The sequence below is a fragment of the Ovis aries genome, chromosome 19 (genome assembly GCF_016772045.2).
Source record: "Ovis aries strain OAR_USU_Benz2616 breed Rambouillet chromosome 19, ARS-UI_Ramb_v3.0, whole genome shotgun sequence".
NCBI classification, from domain to species: domain Eukaryota; kingdom Metazoa; phylum Chordata; class Mammalia; order Artiodactyla; family Bovidae; genus Ovis; species Ovis aries.
In genome coordinates, this window is record NC_056072.1 from 33166876 (window position 1) to 33194679 (window position 27804).

A 27804-nucleotide genomic window follows, 5' to 3' on the forward strand; every position below is an offset into this window, starting at 1 on the left:
CTATAGGTTCAGTTCAGTAGCTCAGTCGTGTCCGACTCTTTGAGACTCCATGAATCGCAGCACGCCAGGCCTCCCTGTCCATCACTAACTCCTGGAGTGCACTCAAACTCACGTCCATCGAGTCGGTGATGCCATCCAGCCATCTCATCCCCTTGTCGTCCCCTTCTCCTCCTGCCCTCAATATTTCTACAGGTTACTGTGTTCTAAACTACACAGGATGTGTGTCCAGCCTGTACATGGTGGGCACTTAAGAAACACTGAAAAGGAGCAGAGGGAGGGAAGACAGGAGGAAGGGAAGAATTTAAACACAACTCCATCCCGATCTGAAACAGTGTAACTCAGGGGCTTGCAAGCAGAGGCAGAGGATAGGATTGTTTGCTATTCGCCCTCGGTGTCAATCAAATGTGGCAAAGTCTGAAGAGATTTTTCATTGTCATTCCAGGTAGAGGGTGAGAGCTAATGACATCTAGTGGGTAGAAGCCAGGGATGCCCCTAAACATCCCACAGTACACAGAACAGACCCCACAACAAAGAATTATCCCACCCAAATGTCAATAGTGCCAAGAAACCCTGGTATAATGTGAGGGAACAATCACAAGAATCTCTGACTGGACTTTCCTGGTGGTGCAGGCGTTAAGAATCTGCCTGCCAATGCAGGTATCATGGGTTCCATCTGTGGTCCTGGAAGATCCCACATGTCACGGAGCAACTCAGGTGAAGCACCAAAACTACTAATACGGAGCCTGCACTCTAGAGCACACACGCCGCAGCCGCTGCGCCTGCACACACAGCTCCTGAAGCCCGCGTGCCCAGAGCTGGCACTCCACCATGAGAGAGGCCATCACAGCGAGAAGCTCACACCCTACGATGAGCAGCAGTCCCTGCTCAGCACCAGCAGAAAGAGCCCGCATAGTAACAGACAGCTGAAAACAACCAAACAAAAACCTCTGACTTAAGCAGATGAATTGTGTCTTCCTCAATAGGATGAAAGAGTTTGGGCTTTCACACAAACCTGTTTTAGCCTGAATCTCAGCTCTTGTCACTGTTCAAGTCCCTCAGTTTTGTTATCTATAAAGTACACATATCTGTAAAGTACCAATAAAAATAACCTTGCATCACAGAGTTACGTAAGTATTAACCAAGGTAACACACGTTAGCACTGAGCCTGACACATAGTTGAGTTCATATATGGTGCCTATGTTGGGAATGTCCAATCACACTGATGTTATATTTCTTTGGGGATGCTGCCCTCCTTTCTGCCTCAGGAAAGTTCAAATAGGTTTTCTCCCAGAATATCCTTTCCTGTCTTTCCGTTCCTCCATCCACCACTCACACATTAAATGCATAGACTGATTACAAAGGTCAGATCCTTAGAGACATTTCCTAATCTCCACCATTTTCCATTCTCTTAGACCTATACACATTTGCTTGCATGACTGTAACCACAAAACTGTAAGCTTGGTCAGAGTGAAGGTTGTTGCTTGTCCCTCCACAGCACTATGGTCAATAACTGGTGTGAGTAATCCATAACTATTGGTTGAATGAATGAAAGAATAAGTAAGTTAATGAAAATCAACATGATAAGTATTGACTTTGGACATAGATGGAAGGGGACACCCATCCGTTTTTAAAGAATTAGGAAGGCTACTGAAGTTGAGTTGAAGGGTAGGGCTTCAGCAGGGGACAATGAAGGGGAAGCATTTTGCTAATGTGAGAGGTTGGAACATGATTTTAAAACAAATGTTTAATCATAGGTTGACATGGATTGACAAATGTTTAATCATAGGTTGACAGAAAATTTATGAAGATAGCATAGTGAGCTCCCATATATCCCATAGTCTACTACATATTTCCTAGTTTTAGGCCCTTAATATTAACCTCACTATGCTACACTTGTTATAATTAGTGAACAAATACGGATACAGTGTTTTTAGCTAAAGTCTAGGCTTCATTCAGATTTTCTTACGTTTTGCTTAATGTCTTTTTCTATGCTAGGACACTTCCAGGATCCCACATTAATTTTAGTTATCTTATCTCTTTAGGTTCCTCTTGGTTATGACAGTTTCTCAGACATTCTTTCCTTTTTGAGAACCTGGACAGTTTTGAGCAGTGTTTTTTTTTGTTTGTTTGTTTGTTTTTTATAAAATATCCCTCAAATGAGATTTTTCTTATGGTTTTCTCATGATTAAACTGTTATGTGTTTTTTGAGGAGGACCACGAGGTACAGTACCATTCTCATGACATCAAATCAAGGTACATATCATCACATGACTTATCACTCTTGAGGTTGATCTTGATCACATGGTTGATTCAGTACTTGTCAGATTTCTCTACCATAAAGTTACACTCCTTCTCCACTCTCTATGGTGTCCTCTTTGGAAGGATGTCACTGACTACAGCCCATCCTTGGAGAATGCAGAGTTATTTATGCTCCGTCTCCATCTCTGTGGGGTTGCAATATCCATTACAATTATTGGAAACCCTTCTACAAGGTATATAGGTCTGCTCTCTTCCATTTACTTAATTATTTATTATTTACATCAGCAAATTATTTATATTAATTGATCGACGAATTAATCATACCAGTATGAGTTCATGGCTCATTGTTATTTATTTATCCTTTGAGTTATAATCCAATACTATGCTATTTATTTTGTTGATCAAGATGGTCCAGATTTGGCCATTATGAGCTTTTCTAGTTGATTTGCCTTCTTCCTCTTCTTTTTTGAAGCGCTTCTTTTCTTTCTGGCCCTATGTTATCATTCTGCCTCATTGTGTTTATTTCCTGCCCTAGTCCTAGAATTAGCCATATCTCTAAGGAGAGTCAAGATATTTTAAATACCTGGGACAATATTTTAAATATTGGAACAGATAGAACTGAGGACTTGAAACAGGACTGAACAGAAGAGGACTTCCCTCCCCAGGGAGAGGCTTTGGGGGTGATTCTGCATTGCAATGAGGTACAACATGATTATGAAGCTTAGGAAAGATATGACCTGGATACTGCTCTTGAGCAATACCATATCCACTCTTTGACCCCATTCAGGAGGGGTGAGAGAGGGCAAAGAAAAAGAAACAAGAGGCTGCTGCAGAATTCTAAGCAGGAAGTAAGCAGGCTTGAACTTGGATGATAAGAAAAGTATTTCCGTCTCACCACCTACCCATCACTGGATAACAGTTAATGAAAGAGCAGGGCTAGAGGCACAGTTTACTCTTTAACATCAACACTTGCAATCATGTTACTTTAGCTTATAATTGTCAGCAACAAATGCCTCCAATCAAGTCACTAATAACTAGTTTTATACTTCATGAAAATACCACTAATTCTAAAGTCACCACTTAACTTTAATGTAAGATTGGAGCAACATTTTTGATTGAAAATGGCACAAAGCATATGAAAGCTCTCGTTTCATTTAGAGCCAAGATAGCAGGGTGACAGACAAGCCAAATCATCTGAATTACTGACCGAGTTTGATAATGTGGACAAGGAGGTGGCCCCTGGAGGCCCAGAGCCAGTTCTCACTGCCCTGTTGTGGTGACGGTTTAATCACTAAGTCATGTCTGACTGTTTGAGACCCCATGGACTGTAGCCCACCAGGCTCCTCTGTCCATGGGTATTCTCCAGGCAAGACTACTGGAGTGGGTTGCCCTTTCCTTCTCCAGGGGATCTTCCCAACCCAGGAATCAAACCTGGGTCTCCTGCATTGCAAGCAGCTTCTTTACCATCTGAGCCACCAGGGAAGCACTGTTGTAAATGACTGAATTCTGTTCCCTGTCAGCTCCGTGCTCACTACACTTTAGTGAGCTCTGATTTGGGTGCTGTCCTTGGCACTTCACCTACATTAACTCTGAACCTCCCAGGAACTATACAAGGCATTGTTGCCACTTAACAGATGAAAGGGAAGTTGAATAAGCTGCCCAGAGTCACACAAGTGTGCCCCAAGTCTGTTGCACTCCAAACTCACACATTTTTTGCATCTTGTCACAGGACTTTCTTTGATGATAAAGAACTTCCAAAAGGAAGTTTGACACTTTGTTTAGAAGGCTAGCAGGGTTAAGCATTCTACCTACCCCTCCCATACCTGTGTCCTGACCTCACTTACTCCACCCTTCTCTTCTTCCCTCTGCTCCAGCGCCACTGGTCTCCTTGCAGGCTACTGGCTGAACGTGGCAGGAGTGATTCCTCTTGGGGGTTGCTCTGGTTCACAGAGGTGTTGCTCGAAAGAGCAAACTGCCTCAACAAGTTGAACACTGAAACACCTAGGACACTCTTCCCGTGGATCTCTGGCTCACTCTCAACTCTTCCATAACTTTTCCAAATGTCATCAGAGACACTTTTGACCACCCTATTGAAACCAACTGAGCGACTTTCACTCATTGAAATCGTAATTCCTTTAGTCAGCACCCATGATTTCACTTTGCTCTGTGCCAGCCACTGCCCCACACCCAGCCACCAGGGTACCTGTAACTTACCAAATACAGTGTATAATTTATTTATGTATTACGCTTTTTGTATGTTTCTCAGTAGACTGCAATTTTCTCAAGGACAGGGATTCCTGATGTTTCCCATTAAACATTGTCCGTCACATTATTGTTAGAATTTCAAAAGTACTTTTGATGCATATTTCATTTAAACTGCAAAACTGTTCAAAGATAGAAATAGGACTATTGTCATCTGTACTTTTTTGAGTGAGGATGCAGACTTAAAGCAGCCAAATGACATAGCCATAAAAGACTCGGCAATGATAATAGTATTCCAGGTGTTAACCATTTACTGACTATTTACTATTAATACGTTACTCTCATCATGGTAGACTCTGTATAAAGCTTCAATTTATTACATACTCAAAAAGCCCAAAGAGGTCATGATGACCCTCACTTTTACAGAGGAGGCAAGTGTCATCAAGAGCAGCTTAAACACTTACCCACATTTTACTGAGCAAGTACCTGTCAGCATCTGGACCAGAATTTAGATCTTCTGACCCCATGTATGTATCCTTTTCCCAGTCCCACCCTGGCACGTATGCTGCCTTTTCTCTGAAAAGGAACAGGGAATTGACAAGTGCTCCATTTTCATTAAAACCTTGTATATAAAGTCAATGACCCCAGACCACATCTTCCTTAGGCTAATGGATGATGGAGTTGCACACTGGAAGCCAGAGGGGTTGCTGTAAATAATGAGCTCATCTGATCTTGACAAGTTGAACTATGGCTTCAGTGACACCTACTGCTCTGGTACACCAATGTGGAGACCAGAACTGGGTCTCAGAGAACCACAGGACCCTGCCATTCAGAATGTCTGATGGGCCCTGCCATACACAGATCTGATTCCCAAGGTTTATGCTTGTGACTGACCTAGCCACAGTCAATCAGAGAAATGTAATCTTTCAGTAGAAATCTAATCTTTCTTTAGAATGCTAACTACAAAACCCTGGTCCATAGGCTTGCAATTACCAAAAAAAAAAAAAAAAAGTTAGTTTTTTGGAAAAAGCTCAGATATGCAGTCCTTTGATTAGAATTTTTCAAGTTTTGCCTCCTGAGACTTCACAGATTATCTGAAGGGGTTCAGTTACATCCACTAGAAGAAAGGAGAAAGCAACTCTTGATAATTTATTTTTAATATTCAGTATAGCACTTCAATGTTTTATTTAAATGTTTATTTTAACATTCAGTATAATCCTTCAAAGGGATTCCTTTGCTAAGGAAAAAGTGAAAACCATTGTACTCGGCTGATGAGTAGCTCAAAAGCTAATGTCAAGTGACAAGTATTTGCTGGATGGATGGATGGATGATTGAACAAGATGAAACGTGAATTACAAGTCTGTCGTGGATTACTGCACAATCATTTAACAAGGAACTTACTGTTTCTGAGATGTTTAGATGTCTTTGGTACAGAATTGTATAGTAAGTTGGTAAGATACACTCCCCATTTTCAATTTCTACGTGTTTTATTATTATTATTATTTATTGGCTATATCAGAAGCCCACATTTACTTTGATCTGCCCAAGACACCAGGGAGTGGCTGATCCAATTCTGTGAAAAGAAATAAATTCTGGATTTCTATAATAACCACATGGATAAAACTTTTCAAGACCCTCTGGATTTTACTATAGTTTTCTTTACCTATTGGCCTCACTAGCTGGCTACTTCAAAAAGGAGACTGAAAATAAAAAATATTCCCAGATTTGGTTCCTGTGAAAGGGAAGAGTTAGGTTTATCATAACACTTTCTGGGAACTAGAAAATTGTTCTTTTAAATCTATTTTATCTGCATTTTAAGAATTACCCAGTGAACTGTCCTTTCAAACCCAACTATCAAGGTTATTGCAAAATCATAATGATAATATTTGTCATGTAAATGCCTTTCAGTCTTTGGCACCAAAGACCATTCTAAATTTTATCTCAATCCAAGTCAAAATGATTTTGAGATGATCTATGGCCTCTCAAAGCAAAGTCATTTAAGTGCTCAGAAAACTGAGCTTTCCTTTCTTGCTTATGGATTACCTGGAAACTTGCTTCTTTTCTGGATTTCACTTAGCATCTGTAGGACCAGCCAAGAAGAGAGGTGAAGTAACATTTTCACTGCTGGCAGAGAATGTGTCATAAATACAAGCCAGTATGGGATTTGTTTTTACTATTCAGATTTTCTAGTTTGTGGTTTGTATCATGGCTTTGTCTATAGAAAAGACACCTAAGGTGAAATCTAATCTTAGAAGGGGGCCCTATTGTTCTTCCAGATTAGAAGGTAAATACAGTAATTACATGATGAATGCAGGCCAATCTGAAAAAGTTAGATATGTTAGATGGACATCAGTTTCCTAGTTTTCCCTCCAATACACATCTTTAAAACAGCGGCCAGCTTCCCACTCTTTTACCCCATGTTTCCCAGGAGGCAATGGGCAAGTCCCCTGCTGAGAAGCTCCCCAGGGCAGCTCTCCACTTTTTCTGTCTGCTCTTTCTTTTGGATTTGTCAGCATTTGGAGTGCATTATCAAAACCTATTTTTAACAGGAAGAGAAAGTTCCTAATAGCCCCAAAGGAAAAAAAAAAAGGCAGCATTTCAAGATTATTTCTGGCAGCAGTAACTCTCTCTGAGGTGGAAAAGTTTACAGAAATTTCCAAGCCCAATATGCTCTTAGCAATGATCCCTCCTTCCCAATCCAATGCATCGCTGTCTTGCCCTGTATTGGTGAGGAAACAAACAGAAGATAAATTGCTAAGGATAATATTTCTTTGAAAGAGAGTCCCTGTGGATGACAATTATATATCTTGATGGAAAGGGAAGATGAGATTAGGAATGATTGGCAGGTGGATGGCTAAAAATCTGATGATTGGGATCTTAAATGGTTTGTCCCCCACCCTGCCCCCGCTCTCCCCCATGGACATCTAGTAGAAATAGCTCATACTGACAAAACTGATTGATCTGAGCTACAAACTGGGTCAACCATTTAAAAATGGTCACTTGTGGGAGATTGCTAATATCTAATCCTTTTTATCTGTCAGAGAATTTGACACTAGTATATTTTGGTGTTGATGGTTTCATGTCCATGACCAAGCGTAGCCAAGCAATTTGAAATGATCACAACACCAAGCTTTCTGGGAAAGAAGGTGCTAGGGGAGAATGTAAGGCTGAGATGGAAAATAATCTTTTTTTTTTTAAGTTAATATAAGTCTAAACTCTGTATTTTGGGAGGAGAGGGACTCCTGTGTACTCACTGAGTAGTAGGTCTTCTTTAGGTGGTCTCCAAATCAGATTGTAAGTTATATCTCTCTTCTATATGACCCTACAATCTCATATAATTACCCCATAATAATATTTACAATGTACTATTTTGGCAGTTTTAAAGAATATTTCACTTTTCTTATCTCCATAAGAGCAGCAACTTTTATATTTCATTACTTTATTACTGGGTCCATTTCTGGCCTGTAATTATTTGCTGAATGAACCTCTTCCCCAAAGACTAGCTTTTGTCCCCCATGTCTCCTAATTGGAATGACTGGTTTATCACCTCTCCATCCTGTTGGGCTACTTACTCTATAATGGCAGGAAGCTCGTCTTGCTTACTTCTTTATCCCTAGTGTCTGGAACGTGTGTGTGTGTGTGTACATGTGTGTGTACGTGTGTGTGTATGTGTGTGTGCATGTGTGTGTGTGTGTGTGTGCTTAGTGGCCCAGTCATGTCCAACTCTGCAGCCCCATGGGCTGTAGCCTGCTAGGCTCCTCTGTCCATGGAATGTTCCAGGCAAGAATACTAGAGTGGGTTGCCATTTCCTTCTCCAGGGGAACTTCCTGACCCAGGGAATGAACCTTGTGTCTCCTGCATTGGCAGGCAGATTCTTTACCACTGCACCGCCTGGAAAGCCCATAGTACCTGGTGTAGACATTCTCGTACTTGCTAGGTTACTGAGTAATTAAATAACTGAATGAGGGAAAGAAGAAAGAAAAGAAAAAAGCAGAGGAGGGAAGAAGGAAAGTGTTAGATAGGAAAAAGAAGGAGGAAGAAGAGAATGGAGAAAATGGAAGACTGATGCACACTAATCCTCTTTAGGGATCTTTTCCTGAGTATCCAATATGTAGTCTTTTCAGAAAATGAACTTGAATAATAAATGTAGCCTTTGCAAAGAACTGCTTTATTGACTATGCCAAAGCCTTTGACTGTGTGGATCACAATAAGCTGTGGAAAATTCTGAAAGACATGGGAATACCAAACCACCTGACCTGCCTCTTGAGAAATCTGTATGCACGTCAGGAAACAACAGAACTGGTCATGGAACAACAGACTGGTTCCAAATAGGAAAAGGAGTACATCAAGGCTGTATATTGTCACCCTGCTTATTTAACTCCTATGCGGAGTACATCATGAGAAACACTGGGCTGGAAGAAGCACAGGCTGGAATCAACATTGCTGGGAGAAATGTCTATAACCTCAGATATGCAGATGACACCACCCTTATGGCAGAAAGTGAAGAAGAACTAAAAAGCCTCTTGATGGAAAGTAAAAGAGGAGAGTGAAAAAGTTGGCTTAAAGCTCAACATTCAGAAAACAAAGATCATGGCATCTGGTCCCATCACTTCATGGGAAATAGATGGGGAAACAGTGGAAACACTGGCAGACTTTATTTTTGGGGGCTCCAAAATCACTGCAGATGGTTACTGCAGCCATGAAATTAAAAGATGCTTACTCCTTGGAAGGAAAGTTATGACCAACCTAGAGAGCATATTGAAAAGCAGAGACATTACTTTGCCAACAAATGTCCATCTAGTCAAGGCTATGGTTTTTCCAGTGGTCATGTATGGATGTGAGAGTTGGACTGTGAAGAAAGCTGAGTGCCGAAGAATTGATGCTTTTGAACTGTGGTGTTGGAGAAGACTCTTGAAAGTCCCTTGGACTGCAAGGAGATCCAGCCAGTCCATTCTGAAGGAGATCGGTCCTGGGTGTTCTTTGGAAGGAATGATGCTAAAGCTGAAACTCCAGTACTTTGGCTACCTCATGCGAAGAGTTGACTCATTGGAAAAGACTCTGATGCTGGGAGGGATTGGGGGCAGGAGGAGAAGGGGACGACAGAGGATGAGATGGCTGGATGGCATCACTGACTCGATGGACGTGAGTTTGAGTGATCTCCAGGAGTTGGTGATGGACAGGGAGGCCTGGTTTGCTGTGATTCACGGGATTGCAAAGAGTCGGACATGACTGAGCAACTGAACTGAACTGACCTCCTAATACACCTTCTAGAAAAATCAGCTTGGAACTTTGGTTTGGGGGAGAGCCAAATTGTACAAAGGAAAAGATTTTTACTCTAAGCAAAATGATTGAAAAATGAAATTACAATTAAGAGTAACCATAAGGAAACTTCAGTCCTCGTTAATGGTAAAGCCAGGATATATCTGCTTATAGTAGAAGCCAACTTTTGGAGGAAATGAATAAAATGTGCTTAAGGAATGCTAAGATTGACATGATAATTTGGATCTAGCATTTTCCCTCTATTGCGAATAGTTCCTTTCTTTAAAAGCTGTAAAGTAAGAAGAAGCACAGGTGTTTTGATATTCACTCTTATAGGACTTCTCGATCAAGGCCTTATAAATAGCTCTCTTGGAATCTATTGTAGCGGATGTCAGAAATGCATACTTAAGACTGTGTTAAAAATGCTTTATTGACCCAGTGGACTGGAAGGAAGCTCCAAGTGTCTTTGTAAATCATTGACAAGAGAGACACTAATGGCTCTTTAAGCATGTCTTGGTCAAGGAGGGCAAAATGGCTGCTTGATTTGTTTATACTTGAGATTAAACAAATTACCATCTCTTCTGTCCCAGGGTTCTGTGGTATATACAGTGTAGACAAATGCAGGAAAAAGAAAAAAATTCTGGGCCAAACAGTCATGTCTGAGGCAGTAGAGCAAAGTGGATAAAATATTATAGAGTCAGGCCCCCAAAGTTCAAGTCCTAAATCAGCTTCCTATTGTTTTCTATTCTATGTCTCAGGGTTCTCTTCTGTAAAATGTGAATAATATTAACTTATTAGGGTTGTTGTGAGGACTAAATGAGTATGAGGATTAAGTGAGTGCAGGCAAACTGATTATAATAAATAGCTGTTAATACATTGACCAGCACACAGCATATCCACCATAAATAAGACCTGACATTCTTCTTACTGTTCACGTAAAAAATGAAACCCAATTTCAAAGACACTACCAGAAGCAGTTATATGTGACATGAATTTTGATGGAAGGACACAATTGCGAAAGGTTGGAAAATGGAAGCTTTTAGTTTTCAAGTTCCAAGACTCTCCTGTCAGATGTGTGAACTGTTGGTGCAATGATGGGTGGTCTACCTGCTTTCTGCTTTGCATCCTGGCTTCATCTGCTCTTAAGTCTTTATTCATTTTTATTCTGTTTCTTCGTGATGTTTATTTAATGGCATACCAGCAGGAATACCCTCTGAGAAGGAAGCCCAGTAACAATGATAAACTTTAAAAAATTCTCTTAAGGAGGGCTTCTCTGCTGGTCTAGTGGTTAAGAATCTGCTTTGCAATGTAAGGGACACCAGTCTGATCCCTGGTTTGGGAGGATCCCACCTGCCGTGGAGCAGCTTAGCCTCTGCACCACAACTACTGAGTCTGCTTTCTAGCGCCCATGAGCAGCAATTACTGAGCCCGCATGCTGCAACTACTGAAGCCCACACCCCAGCTCCTGCGCTCCAAAACAGAAGCCACCGCAATGAGAGGCCCCCGCACCTCAAGAGGAGTAGTGCCTGCTCACCAAAACTAGAGAAAGCTCAACCATGCGATAACAATGAAGACCTAGGACAGCCAAAAATAAATAAATAAAAATAAATTTGAAAAACTAATTCTCTTAAAATGGGATTCTTCTATTAGTCTCCATGGGTAAGCGTATGGATATTAAAAGGAACATGAGTAATGACAATACACAAACTCCATTATCAAAACATAGAAGGGCAGCAGGCAATGCAATGGCTCAGAATCTATTATCTCTAAATCATAACTATTTTATGACATATTTTCTTCCAGCTAAACAAAAATGCACACTCACGGAACAATATTCCTGAGTTAGCTTAGAAGCAAATCGAGAAGATCAAGATACAATTTCAGATTATCCAAGGAGAAATGGCTTTAAAATAACATCCCCTGAAAGAAGCATTTTTATTTTAGGGTCTGATTTTCTCTGCTGGGTCCTCTTGCTGAGTCTTAAACTGATCTTAAATTCTAAGTCCTTTCTGTGGTACCCACAGGAGAACCACATGAAAATCCATAGGCATTAGCTTTTACTTCCATCTATGGTGAAGCTACTTAGCAGCAGCAACAGCGTGGTCTAATTACTCTCAAACTCCAAAGTGAATTATTAAGTTTTAGGAAATCTGTTACACAAATACTAAAATTAACATTTTGCTTATGTCTATTGAATCCTATGGGTTTCCCTGGTTGCTCAAATGGTAAAGAATCTGCCTGCAAAGGAGGAGACCAGGGTTCAGTGCCTGGGTTGGGAAGATCCCCTGGAAAAGGGTATGGTAACCCATTCCAGTATTCTTGCCTGGAGAATTCCATGGACAGAGGAGCCTGGTGGACTACAGTCCATGGGGTCACAAAGAGTCAGACATGACTGAACGATTAACACACACACACACTGAACTCTATAATGGTTTTGTGAAGAAGTGGTCTCTACATTATCAATGGCTGGGACTTTTCTTAGACCTAAAGGATCCACATGTAGTAGGATTTTTAAGACAATAGCATTTGAGATTGTATTTTAGAGCCATATTGATGGGATTTAAATGCTGCCTCCACCCTTTGGGATCTGTATTACGTCAGGAAGATAATTTACGCTTTCTATTGTTAGTTTCCTCATCTGTAAAATGGGGGAAAATAATACTTTCATGATTAGGGAGATGTGAGGATCAATGAGGCACTTGAAGTATGCTTGAAGTATAAGAACCATACAAGTGTTTGCTGTTAATAGTCTTGCTATTTTTAATTTTAGTTGTTGTAACCATCAGCACTTCTGAATGACTATCTCTGGCTCTCCTCCCCCTAGGTTTAGGGTACTTCCCAGTCCCCTTGTGGGAGGTGGGGCCATTTGAGTATTTCTGTATTAAAGGAAGTGATCTGTCATTTTCATGATATTGTTTAGTTGCAAAGTTGTGTCTGATCTTTGCAACCCCATGGACTGTAGCCGACCAGGCTCCTCTGTCCTTGGGATTTCCCAGGCAAGAATACTGGAGTGGGTTGCCATTTCCTTCTCCAGGGGATCTTCCTGAGCCAGGGATCGAACATGCATCTCCTGCACTGGCAGGAAGATTCCTTACTGCTGAGCCTTCAGGGAAGCCCATCACTTTCATACCAAGCTTTTAATTCCTTGTGGAAGACTCTGGAGCTCTCTTCTTGTTGGTGTAGTAACCAGCAGTGTTTTAGATCAGGGATCAGCCAATTTTTCTATAAAGGTCTCAGGTCAAAAATGTTTTTAGTATTGTTGGCCATCTGATCGTGGCAATTACCAAACTCTGCAGTTGAAACACAACCGTGAACAAAACATAAATAAAAAGTATGGCTGTGCATAAATAAAATTTTATGTATGGAAAGTGAAACTTGAATGTCACGTAATTTTTTAGAGGTCGTAAAATATTCCTCTTTTGATTTTTTTCCAGCCATTGAAAAAGGTAGAAATCATTCTTAGCTCATAAGCTATATAAAACAAAACAAAACAAAACAGAACATAACAAATGTTGGGCCAGATTTGGTCTATGGACTATAGTGTGTCCACCCCTATTTTGGATATTGGCTTCTCCAGCAATTCCAGTTCCTGGGTGACACCTCCAAACACAGCCTCACTGAGGAACCACAAAGGGCATATTGCTTGATCAAGAAATAAACCTTCATTGTTTTAAGCCAATGAGAGTTGCGGGTTGTTTGTTATTGCAGTTTAATACAGCCTAATCTGACTCATGCATTATTCTTTAAGATGATGAGAATAAAAATGGTGTATTACCCCCTTAAGAGACCTTAAATTTGCTTCTGTAAATATGTTTAGTGATAACTAAGGTGGAACCATTCCAAGGCTTTTACCCATGAAATACGGTCTTTCAAATCGATGCCATCCATGAAGAACGGGAATGAGATATAGCCGCTCAGCTTCCTCCTCTGTGCACATATCTCATCCCAGCCAAGGATCTGGCCCTTGTCATCTTGGTGTTTTATTGGTGTAGCTGAGAGGTAATCACAAAAGTATATATTTCTTCATATCATGAGACTGTGCCTCTCCTCCACAGTCAGCAAGATCAGAAAACACACATTTAGGGGAAAAGAAGGCAAACAGAAACTCTGATTTGTGTTACACATTGTAGAAGTCATTAACTATGACTCAGGTAGAAAAACTTATTACTTCTCTTTTTGACAGTGATGACAATTTAATAGTATTTGACTCTACCGAGTTACATAAAGCGTCCGGAGGCATTGAAAGGGACTGTTTATCAAGATGATAAACAAGGTTTCCTTTCCTTCCTGGCTGCATGGATGTGATCAGGAGTCTGAGGCCATCTGAAATCACTTAGTCTGGCCACCAGGCAGACATGAAGCTACACGGGACCATCTGCACTTGAAATGAGCTTCACTTAATTGACCTGCTCCACCAGCTCAGCACAAAGGGAGGCATGTTTATGCGAGTACATGAGCACCAGGGCATTCAGTGTGGATTTGGTGACTGAGGGAAGGGTATTAGTCCTACTGAAACCCTGCTCTCTGGAAATCTCATACTCAACTAATCTAAAAACATACAGTCACTTTTGCCTTCTGGTTTACGTAAAGCAGGCTGGATTAATTCTCAGATTTCTGAGAAAGTAGAATGAGTTTGAATGGGTGAGTATAATTTTTTAAAAAAAGTGTTTGTTTTTAGTATTGCTATTATTAACTGTGGCAGTCACTAATGCCATTAGTCATTTCTACTTTGTGCGAGTGAAGTGTTATTTGTGTCCGACTCAATCATGTCCAATTCTTTGAGACCCCATGGACTGTAGCCCACCAGGCTCCTCTGTCCATGGAATTTTCCAGCAAGAATACTGGAATGGGTTGCCATTTTCACCTCCAGGGGATCTTCCTGACCCAAGGATTGAACATGCTTCTCCTGTGTCTCCTGCACTGCAGACAGATTCTTTACCCACTGAGCCATTGGGGAAACTTTCTCCAAAAAGAAGTTTCTCTGTTCTTCTATAGAGAACAGAAAATAGAATACTACTACAGACTAGAAAAGTCTCTATTCTTTTTATCTGCCCAGCAAATTCTGCTACTTCTACTGGTACTTGCTTCTTTGTTTTCCTTAGGGAGTCAAAGGCCTCTTCTCCAGTGTTAGCTCATAGAGTTTTGAAGTTGTTGGTTCTACCCCTGATCCAGAAGAGTGCAAAGACTCAAAACTAACTAAGTGGATTACGAATTCTCTAGTGACCAAGTGATTGCTCCAGTCCCAACTCAAGCTGTACACAATGAGATCCAACTGTAAACTATTCATTCTTGGGAAAATATTTTTTTCTGGAAGTCTTTCTAGTGAAAAGATGTAAATCAGGAGTTTGCCACTATCTTAGTACCATGACATATAAGAGTGCAAATGAATGGAATCAACAAAGAGGGAAGCCAAGTGGAAAAATGGAGTGCTTCCTGGCATTATTGTTACTGCTACTTGATACAGCTCTGCCTGAAGCTGGCAGCTAACTTTGGGCAGAACATGCTTTATTTTTTAGTTTGAATTATATATTCTACCACAGAGAGTCATGAAGCTGACTTATACCAAAGATATTAAGAAGATTCTCCACAATTGTAATTTCTTCTTTTCTATACACTTGCTACATGCAGTACTCTAAGACAGCTTCCAAAACTGACCTCTATCTCAGTGCCACCTCCTGAGGGAAAACTTCCTCTACTTCCCCTGTTAGGTCACGCAATACTTACTGTCTTCTTTTTCATAGAGCTAAAACAACAGTTTTGATCAGAGGACCATATACTCATGCATTCAAAACTATTTTTCTGTTCTTATAACTATGATGGACATGTGACATAGTTCTTGTCAATGGGTTATATACGCAAATTTGCCAAGTATACCTAGGAAGACTTTGCTTTCCTTACGTAACACCTGCCCCTTCCTCTTTACTATTTTTTGCTTCTTTCTATCTGAAATGAAGGCTAGACAGCTGGAAATATAGCAGCTGTTTTGTGCCAATGAGAGAAAGGAAGGTCAAAGATGAGGTTAAGAAAATCGTAGAGACTTTAACCTGGAGAGTGTTAAGCAACAGAAGCCAAGTCACCAAACAAGCCTCCAGATTTTCTATTGAATGAGAAAAAATAAATGCCTACCAGTTTGCTTAACCTACCACCCAGATGAGAGTCCCATTACTTGCAACAAAATGTAGTTCTGATATATTGGTACATGTTACAATTTTTGATAAATGCTTTAAGAAATATATGAGAAAACGAAATAAAGTACCCTTAACTTCAAAGATCTAGTCAGAGACCTAAGACAGAGAGAAAATAAAAATGCATAATTCAAAGTAGAAAGTAGTAAGAGCCTTGAGAGGGAAGACTCTTTCCATTACTGGAGTGTCTGAAGGATTACAAGATACTATCTTCATCCTAATGGATTGAGTAAGACTTGCTGAAGTAAAAGGATTTGATTCAGGTCTTTGGTCCTTCAAGGAGTATTTGTTCTTGTGGTGACAGGAGATAGACACTTCAGGTTCAAAGAATAGGGTGAGCAAATACATAAGGATGAGGCCTGTGACAGACTCTAGAGTGGTCCCCTCTTCATGCTCTGTCTAAGGCTCTCCCCTTAGTGAGGATGGTATTTTTAGAATACAGCGTATGGAATATAGTATGGCAAAGGCGATAGAATACCACTTCTGTGAGTAGGTTATAGATACGGCTAAGATAATGTGATGTCATTCCCATAATGATCTTTTATCTGTATCTCTGTCTGTATCTGCAGCCCCACCTCTATCAAGTCTTGTTAATATGCACTAAAGAGGCTCAGATATTCACTGGAAGGACTGCTGTTGAAGCTGAAGCTCCAATACTTTGGCTGCCTGATGCAAAGAGCTAATTCACTGGAAAAGACCCTGATGCTGGGAAAGATTGCAGGCAAAAGGAGAAGGGGATGGCAGAGGATGAGATGGTTGGATAACATCACTGGACATGAGTTAAGCAAACTCTTAATAGTGAAGGAAAGGAAAACCTGGTTTACTGCAGTCCACGGGGTTGCAAAGAGTCAGATACAACTTAGCAACTGAACAATGACTATTAATACAACAACCACAGAGACACTCTACTTCCAATGCTGACTTCGGGAGAGGATATATGGAAATGTCCACATGGTAAGGAATTGCAAATGGCCTTTAAGCACTGGGAGTAGTCCCTAGTTGGAAGTCATACAACTGCAAGGGCATGGATTCCATCAACAATCTAAAGGAACCTCTGGGGAGAATCCACATGTCTGTCAACTCATACTACATGGTACACTTTTCCTCCAATGTTTAGGGATTAGTTAGGTGATTTCTGGTAAAAAAAATCTCTACCTCATTTGATATTTTATTTCAGTTACCAAAGACATCGCCTAAAAATCAACTGCACTCATAAGATCTAAACAAGTATGAACATGTACATTTTGGTCTTTAAGAATCTGATTGTTCAGAGAAGGAAATAACTTAAGGACAACTAAATTATGGGTTAGGAAGTTTAACTGACATGTCAAAATTTGCCAGTTAGTAAGACAAACCCCAACTGTTTTTACTTGCCTATCTTTTCATTCTTTCTTCTGATAAGAGCATGTCAGGTTTCCTTTGGGGTGTGACTACTCCCACCTTATTTGCAGTCCATGTAGGGCAGGTGAACTAAAGCTTTCAGGGGTGGAACTGTGACCTAGACCTGGCCACACAGCACAGTCCTTCTACAGTCATGGAGACTAGTCTGAAGGTGGGCTTGTGATCCAAAAGTTGGTTCAATCAGGCTGAATCAAGGCTAAGGAGAAATACTGGGAAAAAACTTACTTTCTGTTGGACTAGATGCAAGCTGATCTTTTCAGAGATTCAGCGAAGAATAGAACTGATCTGGAGAACAGTGGACAGAAGAGATAGTGATGGACCTGGCCCTCGTGTAGATCCAACACTGCTGGCTCTTACTCTGGGCTCTTTCTGTAAAGGTGCTAATAAATTCTTTTTTTACTGTATTGGCTTCAGTTATTTAAAGAAGTCTGTGGTGTTATTTTTCACGTCACTTCTCCAAGTCCCCAACAACAACTGGTATCCAAGAATTCAATTTAATTCAATTCTGACCCTAAGTACCAGCTGTTAGGGCAGACCCCACAGGTTGAAGGGTTCAGTCCTCCAACACCGACCTCATTTCTGACAACAGTTGCAAATGGGATGGCCAAACTACCTGCACTTTTGCCTGACTTGGTGATAACTTCAGAGGTTCTCATGACTCCTCTGATTTAATAATTTGCTGGAATGGCTCGCAAAACTCAGGAAGGCAGTTTATGCTTCCTAGTTTGCTATAAATGATTCAACTCAGGAACAGCCAAATAGAAAGGATGCCTAGGACAAGGTATGGTCAGGGGTTGGGAGGAGGGAGGTTTAAGTGGAGCTTCTATAACTGCTCCAGGTACTGCCACCTCCCCACATCGCAAAGCATTCACCAACTCAGATAGATGCTCTCAAAAACTTGTCATTCTATGAAGGTTTTATTGATCTTACATAGGCATGATTGATTTAAATTGCTGGCCATTTGTGATTAACACAACTTCCAGCCTGCTTCTCTCCAACCCTCTTACACCTTGGTTTTCCTGGTACCTTGGTTGTCTTGGTGATCAGCTTCTGTCCTGAAACTATCTCGGGATCCCCCACCACTAGTCATCTCATTAGCATATGAGATACACTTATTACTTTGGAGAGTCCAAGGATATTACCAGCTGTGTGCCAGGAACTGGGTACAAAGACAAAACACCTTTCTATGATACCCTGGGAATTTAGTTTTAGGGTTCTAACATTGTACATAGAATCTTTATGAGAACTTAATTTTTTTTAAATGCACATAAAGTATTTGATACAGTGCCTGAAACATAGTAAAGGCACAAACTGTGTAGCTGTCTTTGTTACTATTAGTGTTCCTGTAATAAAAGTCATCTTTTAAATTTACTGAGACCAATTGGGAGACAGAATCAATTAGATAATGATTTTATGATACGTCTACTGCAGACGAAGTCCAAATAAGTCACCATATTGATTCCTAGCAATTGAACAATCGGGTGAACTGACTCATGGCAACTGGATGGCTGAGCCTCTGTTGTTAAGAAATTCCAAACAGCAGAGTCATGAAAGAATTGGTAAAATATTATAGTGAAGACTCTTGAGCTCAGTAGTAAACCGAACATGGGTTTGAATCCCAACTAGGTCATGTAAAACATGCATTTCTTAAAGTCTCTGAGCTTTGCAAAATGAGATTGTGAGAATAACTTCATTAGGTATTTGGGAAGAATAAATAGAGTAATAAATATGAACAGCTCAGTACAGTTTGACTCAAACTGTAAAACTTCATAATCATCGCTTTCGATGTTTTAATTATATTGACTGACGCAAATACACTGAATTTCAACTCTTAAGTGATGTAAATTAGACCTTAACATTTTTATGACCAGACAGTATTGATTAACTGACATTTGAGCAACATAGAAGCAACGTGTAGAAATAGATTAATTTAGACTTTAACTTATTTAGACTAAATGAGAGAGAAATTTTACCACCTAATGTAAAAAAATGCCATCTTTCAGAATTTCAGCTTATGCCTTTAGATAAGTCAGACATAAAGAGACCTTGCAGTGAGAAGTCTGAAAAAAAAAAAAAAAGACTGCTTTTCCTTGGTTAGATGTCAGTTCGTCAGCACACATTTTATGAGTGATAATCTGAAGAGCAGAATATGGTTACTAAAGTTTTGAGTTCCCTGAAGAAACAGCTATTTAAGTTAATGCTTGTAATGAAATAACATTAGGGAAAAGCTGGCTGAAAAGTACATAAATTTCAACCTAAGGCTAAAGTTTTCTTCTTCACAGCAAATTATATTCAGGTTAATGGGGTCAACATGGGAATTGAAGCTACTGAGGAGGCCTAGGCGTCACATAGCAAATTTCCACTGCACTCAATAATGCATGAAAGCCATTTGGAAGAATGCTGTTTCCAGACAAGTGTTTGTGAAAATTCAAGGTCCTTAGAGAAGAGTCTTACACAAGGAATGCCTTTCTCCTTTTTTCCTCCACAGATTCACTTAGACCTCTGTCTTGGCCTAGAATGTCTTCTTTCCTCCTCAGTCACTTCACACCCTCCAATCTCTCACCCCTAAACTCATCACCTCGCTCTTTCTTGGGTTCCACATCGTTTCTGGAAGCTGAGAGGAGCAATCTGAAACGGCAGTCAAGAGAACAGATTTCGACTATTTAGGGTGTGATTTTACCCTCAGTTCTGGGATGAATTTAACTGTGGAATCCTTGATAAATGACTCTAGCCATCAGTTCCTCTATCTGTTAAACAGGGTTAATTTTAAGAAGCCCATGGAGGAATGGCCAAAACACGTTAGGTCAAAATTACCTCAGAAAGTCACTAACTCCTTCATTAGACTGGAGGGATGCTAACAGTGTAGGAGATAAGACAAAAGGGGAGAACAATTGACTCAAGAGGGCCATCTGTGAAATGGGATATTTCCTGCCATATCAGTGAACAAGGATGTCACAGCCATGCATGATTCATGATGCTGGCCCTCCAAATGTGAGCCTCTGAACCCCAAGGGCACCCAGGAAGAACAATGCTGGCTATTGGTAGCCAGCAGTCACTCCCCAAGGTGAGCAAGGAACTAAGGTGTGAAAAATCAAATCCCAGGATGCTGGCCCCAGATGGGTGAGATGCATATAAAAGGAATGATTGCAGTGAGCCCAGTCTCTTGCATCTTCCCATACATAGGAAAGTGCTAAATTCCGAGACATTGGTTTTCCTTAATTAACAATAATCTTTTGATGTTCAGACCACTTGCCTCTTGTTACAAGCTTCTATATAACCTGACTCCTCCCCCTAGGTCCTCTGAACTGTTCTCTCAGGGTCACTTGAGATGCTGTCTCCAGGGCTTGAAGTCCTAAAAATTCCCACCAAATAAAACAGAACTCTCAACTTCTAGGTTGCGACTATTTTTTAAGTCGGTACATCTCTATCTCATGCCCACTCCAGGAAATATCCAAAAAAAAATCATAAGAATTAGCATTATTAAAATTCTTATTCATTTGTATTGGCTGTAGCTCAGTTCTACTTATGTGTGGTTGAATTGAGTGAGTTCAGTGCATTCGGAGGGCTATTGCTGCTCTTGGTGTTGGAAGGTTACAGACATAGTCAGTTTTACTCTATATTATATTTTAAATTTCAGCAATGAAAATTGTGTGTAGTTTTGTCTTCCCTTTACCATGATCTAAGTATCTGCAAATAGTCTCAGTTTTGGCTTTTGGCTCACAAAGCCTGAACTATTCCTATTTTGCCTGTGAAGCAGATGGAAACTTCTTTCCTTGTAGGTTCTTTGACTAGTCTAATAATTAAATTGACATAATGTAGATTAAGAGGAGAAAAACAAATTTAATTTCATAGGTACAGGAGCTCACAGAAATGTGAGACTCAAAGGGTAGTCAGGTAGTTGAGGCTTAGAAAGCATCCTGAGCTAAGGAAAGGGCTAGGGGCCTGGAGATACAAAGGGAAAGAAGGTCATTCATAGGAAAATGAGAGGAGATGTTTGGAAAACAAAAGTTGCCCTGCTTTGTAGGTAAATTGCTTAGATAAAAAGGTATATCTCTTAATATGTTGTTGTTGTTGCTCCATAGTGTCCGACTCTTTTGCGACCCCATGGATGGTAGCTGGGCTGTAGCTGGCCAGGCTACAGTCAAAATATGCCTCTTTGGCATATGAATTATTTTAAGCTGATATTTTTTGGGAATGCATGTACACCCGTGGTGGATTCATGTCAATGTATGGCAAAACCAATACAGTATTGTAAAGTAAAATAAAGTAAAAATAAAAATTAAAAAAAAAAGAAAATTGGGGCATAAAACAGCTCTGAAAGCCAACTAGAAGTTACTCTTCTTAAAAAATTATTTACATTTCTAAGGGAAACTCCACTTGTACGGGTATCTCCCTTGTTATACCAGGAAGAGCATGACTCAGTTTTTAACAACTCCTACTAATGGAGACAGCAGGAACTTCAATCTGCAAACCAACCCTTGTGTACTGTGCTCTTTTTGGTCATCTCCCATAACTCACTGATCCCACCCCAGTATCTTTTGTCTTTAGCTAATGAGTTTGGGTGAACTCCAGGAGTTGGTGATGGACAGGGAGGCCTGGCGTGCTGCAATTCATGGAGTCACAAAGAGTCGGACACGACTGAGTGACTGAACTGAACTGAACTGAAAGACAGTATAAACGTAGTGGCTTTGTCCATTTTGGTAAGTTATTCACTTTTCTAGAGTCTCTCCCAAGTATACAGGAGGTATACATGTAATTAAACTTAATTTTTCTCCTGTTCATCTGTTTAATGTCAATTTGGTTGTTAGACCAGCCATGGAACCTAAAAATATTTCTCCTCCAACAGTACATACCCAAGAATAGTGAAAGCAGCCATCCAAGAACTTTTCAAAAATGTTTATAGCAGCTTAATTCATTACAGCCCCAAACTGGAAAGAACTTAAATGTTCATCAACAGCAGAAGAAATTTCTGGTATGTTTATGTAGTAGACCAGTATACAGAAATGAGAATGAGCCATCTACTCCTGTATGGAACAAAGGCAAAAAAGTGGCCAGATACCAAAGAAGATATAGGATTTTAATGATTTTAAATGTCTTTTTTAAAGGCAAAACTATATGGTATTAAAACTTAGGAAAGTAATTCCCTTGGAGGACAAAGCAGTGACTGAAAGGGGTCACAAGGGATGTTGGTGGATTTTGGTATTATTCTGTTTCTTTATGTGAATTGTGGTATCAAAATGAATACAGTTAGTAAAAATTCACTGAGCTGTTCATTCATGACTTGTATGCTTTTCTCAGTGTATCTATCAGTTCAGTTCAGTCACTCAATCATGTCCAGCTCTTGGCGACCCCATGGACTGCAGCATGCCCGGCCTCCCTGCCCATTACCAACTTCCAGAGTTTACTCAAATTCATGTCCATTGAGTCAGTGATGCCTTCCAACTACCTCATCATTTGTTGTCCCCTTCTCCTGCCACCTTCAATCTTTCCCAGCATCAGTCTTTTCCAATGAGTTAGTCCTTTGCATCAGGTTGCCAAAGTATTGGAGTTTCAGCTTCAGCATCAGTCCTTCCAATGAATATTTAGGACTGATTTCCTTTAGGATGGACTGGTTGGATCTCCTTGCTGTCCAAGGGACTCTCAAGAATCTTCTCCAACACCGCAGTTCAGAAGCATCAATTATTTGGCGCTCAGGCAATGGCAACTCACTCCAGCACTCTTGCCTGGAAGTTCCCATGGATGGAGGAGCCTGGTAGGCTGCAGTCCATGGGGTCACGAAGAGTTGGACATGACTGAATGATTTCACTATCAATTTTCACTTTCATGCATTGGAGAAGGAAATGGCAACCCACTCCTGTGTTCTTGCCTGGAGAATCCCAGGGACGGGGGAGCCTGGTGGGCTGCCATCAATGGGGTCACACAGAGTTGTATACGACTGAAGTGACTTAGCAGCAGCAGCTTTTTTTATAGTTCAACTCTCACATCCATACATGAACACTGGAAAAACCATAGCCTTGACTAGATGGAACTTTGTTGGCAAAGTAATGTCTCTGCTTTTTAATAAGCTGTCTAGGTTGGTCATAACTTCCAAGGAGCAAGTGTCTTTTAATTGCATGGCTGCAGTCACCATCTGCAGTGATTTGGGAGACCCCCAAAATAATCTCTCAAGGTTCCCACTGTTTCACCATCCATTTGCCATGATGTAATGGGGCCAGATGCCATGATCTTCATTTTCTGAATGTTGAGCTTTAAGTCAACTTTTTCACTCTCCTCTTTCACTTTCATCAAGAGGCTTTTTAGTTCCTCTTCACTCTCTGCCATAAGGGTGGTGTCATCTGCATATCTGAGGTTATTGATATTTCTCCCAGCAATCTTGATTCCAGCTTGTGCTTCAGCCAGCCTGGCATTGCACATGATGTACTCTGCATATAAGTTAAATAAGCAGGGTTACAATATACAGCCTTGACATAATCCTTTTCTTATTTGGAACCAGTCTGTTGTTCCATGTCCAGTTCTAACTGTTGCTTCTTTACCTGCATACAGGTTTCTCAAGAGGCAGGTCAGGTGGTCTGGTATTCCCATCTCTATAAGAATGTCCACAGTTTGTTGTGATCCACACAGTCAAAGGCTTTGGTGTAGTCAATGAAGCAAAAGTAGATGTTTTTCTGGAATTCTCTCAGTTTTTCAATGATCCAATGGATGTTGGCGATTTGATCTATAATTCCTCTGCCTTTTCTAAATCCAGCTTCTCAGTGTATGCTGCTGCTGCTGCTAAGTCACCTCAGTTGTGTCCGACTCTGCGTGACCCTATGGACAGCAGCCCACCAGGCTCCTCTGTCCATGGGATTCTCCAGGCAAGAATACTGGAGTGGGTTCTTAGTGTATAATGTTTCAATTAAAAATTATCTTAAAAAGAAGCGAACACTGAAGCCTTTTAGACTTCCTACTGATAAGACCCCCCATCTCAACAGAAGTTTTGCTTTAAAGTAAAGAAATAAATGAAGAAAAACAGACCCTCTTTTATAATTAGGAAATGTAAAGTTAGAAATATTTTTTTCTAATCATTTTTATAAAAAGGATAAAGAAGGCTAATGTCCAGAGTTTATGATCTTACATAAAAGCAGGCACAGACACAACTGGGGAATTATTAACAGACATTTTTTCACACTATCTATTGATATTAAATGGATGTATTCTGTGACCCAGTAATATCAATTCTAAAAGTCTCTTCTACTGATATCCTTACAAAAGTTAACAAAGCTGCATGTACAAAGTTATTCAGGGTACCTTAATTCATAATAGCTAGAAAAATGAGACAGTTATTAAAGATTATATAAAAATGAAAAAATTAATTACAAAGAGGCCAGGCTGATGAAAGCTTTTTCTGTGTTTCCTCTGGGGGAAAAAAAATATGAGCTTAAGAAGTGCTGTCAAATATCTACTATGATTAGCCACAGATAGAATAATTGAAAAATCAAGGCAAAACACTTGCAGACTTATAAGTATATTCAAGTTCTCCTTGATTCAAGGTAGAGGTCGTACAGACATGTTTTCCAGCATCTACAAGTATAAACCTTAAAGATATAGAGCTGTCTTTATCAATATAGACTATATAGTAGCTGGCAGAATTCACAATTTTATCTTAATTAAAAAGTTATCTTTGACTCATGGGCAGAGATAATTTTCTTATTTTCACTGTAGAAAAAGTTCACATATAAATTAAATACAATTAAAGTGACCTGTATTGTGGTTCATTAACTTTCACAATAAAAACCCTTTTCTTATCCACCAGTGTACAATAACTCTTTTGGGTCAGTTTTTCAGATAAATATCATTTAACAATGCAAAAAATTACAACCTAATTTTCTACAAAATAGGTTTTTGAAGTAAAGCTAAAGCACTGATGGTGAATCACATGAGATCTATAGTCCATTGTGATAAAATTGTTGGCTAATTATTAAGCTTTAGAAAGACCATTCAAAAGGCCCCTTTAGTCACTTAAGTTTATATTCAAAAGACATCAGATGGCCATAAACTCTTTTTTTTTTTTTTTTTTTTTTTTTTTACTGCCCTCTGCTCACAGCTGTACGCCACAAGCTAGAGGAGGCATTCTCTGATAATTTACACAAAGGCCACAAGTGGGCTAGCATCCTGAGTTGAGAACTGTGGCTCCCAAACCTGGCCCATCATCATAATGATTTAAAAAAAATATAGAGGTTAGGGCTTTTCAAAGATTTTGGTGTTTTTTTTTTTTTTTTTTTGCAACTACTTTTATATATTTTTAATTGATAGACTACTTTTTGGAGCAGTTTTAGGTCTGCGCAGAGAGTATCGAGTTCCCATGTACACCATCTCTCTCTGAGTGTAGTTTCTCCTGTTATTATTAATATTTTGCATTCATCTGGTATGTTTGTTCCAACTGATGAGCCAATATATTGATACATTATTATTTTTTTTTTCTGACCTGTTGCTGTTTATTTATTTATTTATTTTTGAACAGTGCGGAGATTCCTTAAAAAATTGCAAATAGAACTACCTTATGACCCAGCAATCCCACTTCTGGGCATACACACTGAGGAAACCAGAATTGAAAGAGACACATGTACCCCAATGTTCATCACAGCACTGTTTATAATAGCCAGGACATGGAAACAACCTAGATGTCCATCAGCAGATGAATGGATAAGAAAGCTTTGGTACATATACACAATGGAGTATTACTCAGCCGTAAAAAAGAATTCATTTGAATCAGTTCTGATGAGATGGATGAAACTGGAGCCGATTATACAGAGTGAAGTAAGCCAGAAAGAAAAACACCAATACAGTATACTAACACATATATATGGAATTTAGGAAGATGGCAATGACGACCCTGTATGCAAGACAGGAAAAAAGACACAGATGTGTATAACGGACTTTTGGACTCAGAGGGAGAGGAAGAGGGTGGGATGATTTGGGAGAATGACATTCTAACATGTATACTATCATGTAAGAATTGAATCGCCAGTCTATGTCTGACGCAGGATGCAGCATGCTTGGGGCTGGTGCATGGGGATGACCCAGAGAGATGTTATGGGGAGGGAGGGGGGAGGGGGTTCATGTTTGGGAACGCATGTAAGAATTAAAGATTTTAAAATTTAAAAAATAAAAAACTAAAAAATAAAAATAAAAAAATAAACAGCCATAAACTCTTTAAAAAGGTCTAGTAGAATTGATTGCTAGCTTCACAGTTTGGAATAGAGACCAGGAGGTCCAAAGGAGCCTGGTACAATGAAGACCCAGTGTGCCTGCTATCTATACCTAAAGATGCTGGGGATCTATTAGGGAGAGCTAATAAATAAGAGGTTGGTGCTAAGATTTTGAAAGAAATTCATGGGATAATGAGCTGAAGATAGCAAGAAGTAATAGAGATAAATATTAGATACAACCTATTAGAAAAAAAGGTGTAAGTATACATGGAAAAGAGGTTTAACAGCAGCAATGGCTCTGAAAAAAGGAGACAGATTTAAATGGACAGTGAATTCAGAATGAGGCCTCTGTGTGATGTAGTACAGGGCTCAGTGTTAAAGACTCCGCCTGCCAGTGCAGTAGACACCAGGAGACTTGGGTTCAGTCCCTGGGTGGGGAAGATCCCCTGGAGAAAGGAATGGCTACCCACTGTAGTATTCTTGCCTGGAGAATTCCATGGACAGAGGAGCGTGGTGGGTATAGTCCATGGGGTCGAAAAGAGTCAAATATGACTGAGTGAATGATCATGCATGTGACGTGGCTACTAAAACTGCTTATGAGCTTTGAGGCTTCATTAATACAAGTTGAGTATCTAGTTTAATTATTTCAACCACTTTTTTTCTTTTAAATTCATAGTAACTTTTTATAAAGGTAAAATTGAAAGCTAGTGATTTCAATATGCATTCATTCAGTGGCATATTCCCTCCAAACTCCTTCTAAGACTGCTTTTCTGTGTCTCTCACAGTCAAGTTCCAAGCCTAAGTTTTCGTAATGTAAGTTAAGACATTAGGAATTTTATTTGATTTCTAAAAATAATGCTATATTGAAATACCAAATATGCTTTTTAAAATTATACAGAATATGCTTTGTGATTAATAATTCATATTTAATCATAAAATAGCACACATTTCTTTCATAAAATGAGGAAATGTCACCTTAAATCTCAAGTATTAGTTTCAATGATAATAGTCAGAAAGGGTTTAGATTGTTTAAGGAATACAATCATTGTTTTGTATAAAAACTAGAGCTGAATGAAATGCATAATGTATAAATGACATTCCAAGGCTACAGTTTCAGAAAACAACCATGAGCTCCTTCATACACACACACACACACACACACACACACACACACACACACACACACACAGAGGTTGCCATGTCACTCTTAGACACTGTAAGTACTATTGATGACCCTGTCAGGGCATCCTTAACTCTGGCAGAGAACTCACAAATGACATCGTAAGTGAGAGAAGAAAGAAGACTCTATG

General features: G+C 39.8%; 1 protein-coding gene across 3 annotated transcripts in view; it reads right to left on the reverse strand.

The window, feature by feature from the left end:
• Positions 1 to 27804, reverse strand: part of TAFA1 (TAFA chemokine like family member 1) — a 527210-nt gene that overhangs the window by 124893 nt on the left and 374513 nt on the right. The window lies entirely within an intron of this gene.